This window comes from Dioscorea cayenensis, chromosome 2 (assembly GCF_009730915.1).
Source record: "Dioscorea cayenensis subsp. rotundata cultivar TDr96_F1 chromosome 2, TDr96_F1_v2_PseudoChromosome.rev07_lg8_w22 25.fasta, whole genome shotgun sequence".
Classification (NCBI taxonomy): domain Eukaryota; kingdom Viridiplantae; phylum Streptophyta; class Magnoliopsida; order Dioscoreales; family Dioscoreaceae; genus Dioscorea; species Dioscorea cayenensis.
The window spans coordinates 4,504,598-4,506,422 of NC_052472.1; the positions used below are offsets into that span (position 1 = coordinate 4,504,598).

At 43.9% G+C, this 1,825-nt stretch overlaps 1 non-coding gene across 1 annotated transcript; it reads left to right on the forward strand.

Moving 5' to 3' along the window:
* The first annotated feature begins 714 nt into the window (after positions 1 to 714).
* LOC120281892 lies at positions 715 to 821 on the forward strand. Its single transcript, XR_005542830.1, has one exon. It is a non-coding gene; the product is annotated as a small nucleolar RNA R71 (small nucleolar RNA).
* Positions 822 to 1,825: the final 1,004 nt, after the last annotated feature.

Here is a 1,825-nt window from a genome sequence, read left to right on the forward strand (position 1 = left end):
AAACTTCCATGTGGCCTTTCGGAGAGAGACTTTGCAATTTGCCCCACTTGATTTTTAAGATTGTGCAAGCAGGCGGTGTGATTGCGAAGTGTAGCCTCAACTGATTCAAACCTTGTATTTGCTGATTGAACAAATCTAGCCAAGTGCTTCTCCAAATCCGTCATTCGGGTTTCCAAGCCTGAAATTATGTTTTCCACTTGAGGGGCTTGTTGTTGTTGGAAACCCGATGGCCCCATGGTCTTCTGTGGTCCTTGATTACTCCATGAAAAGTTGGGATGATTCTTCCAACCTAAATTGTAGGTGTTGTTGTATGGATTCCCTTGAGGTCTCATTCCATTACCTACAAAGTCAACGTTCTCAATTGAAGAAACATCACCAATGACGATTGGGAAATCGGAGGGAGCATGTCCTCCACCACAACCGGTGCAATTGATCACGGCCGCAACTCTATTCGAAGCTATGAGATCTAGCTTCTTACTCAAACTCTCCACTTGGGCCGCCAATGAAGTTACCTCATCAATTTCATGGAGACCGGCCACCTTTTTCATCTCTCTAGCGTTCCACTGGTAGCTATTGAACCCCATTTCCTCAATAAATTGACGAGCCTCGTCGGGGGTCTTGCTACCTAAGGTACCTCCTGCCGCTGCATCCAAGAGTTGCCTTGTACTCGCGTTCAAACCATTGTAGAAGGTTTGAACAATCATCCACTGCGGGAATCCGTGTTGCGGACACTTGCGCAGGAGTTCCTTGAACCTTTCCCATGTCTCAAATAGAGACTCCAATTCCAACTGCACAAAAGATGAGATCTCATTCCTAAGCTTTGCTGATTTTCCGAGAGGGAAATAACGGGCTAGAAAAGCTTCTACCATCTCGTCCCATGTAGTGATTGATGCTCTAGGTAATGAGTGTAGCCACTGCTTTGCTTTCCCCTTTAAGAAAAATGGGAAGGCTCTCAACTTGATGGCATCATCTGTCACACCATTTATCTTCAGCATGTCACACACCTCAAGGAAGCTCTCTATGTGACTGTTTGGATCCTCATCGGCCAAACCGTTGAATTATGCGGACTGCTGCAGCATATGGATGAATGTCGGCTTTAGTTCGAAGTTTTGAGCTATAATTGGGGGACGCACAATACTCGATTGTGTCCCTAACACTGAAGGTCTAGCATAATCGGATAGTGTTCGTTGTTGCTTATTTTGTTCTGCCATGTTGTCAGATCCATCTACTTCCAAATCAGCTGGATTATGCTGTTCTTGCGCAGGTTCTTTCCCTTTTCTTCTAAATGTACGTTCAAGCTCAGGATCTCCTTCAATCAATATTGATGGATTCCATCGGGTCATAACCTGGAGCTGCACCAAAAATAAAGAAAAAGAAAATCAGAACGATGATAGAATAAGAAGATATGAATTAGACTGTGTGGTGAAATAGCTAAGAAAACAAAGTGCAAAGTATCTCTAAACACCTAGCTCCCCGGCAACGGCGCCAAAAACTTGACAAGGTCCCCTTGCGTATATCCAGCAAGTGCACGGGTTTGTCGAAGTAATAATCCAGGGTGAGCGTGGTCGAATCCACAGGGAGTAGGGAGTAAATACACTTAATTCGATTCTTAGCTATGTGGAGTATCAACAATGATAAGTGTGATAATGATTCAATTCTCAACAATTAAAAGCAACAAGTAAGAGAGCAAAAGTAAGGAGGAGGTAAGGCAATCGATAAAGATGGGGTACTCGGGATGATGCTTCACCTAGGATAATCGCTTCAAGTGCAACAACTCTCTATTATGCTTCCCAATCAATACAATGGTGAGTCGTGGAAATCCTTA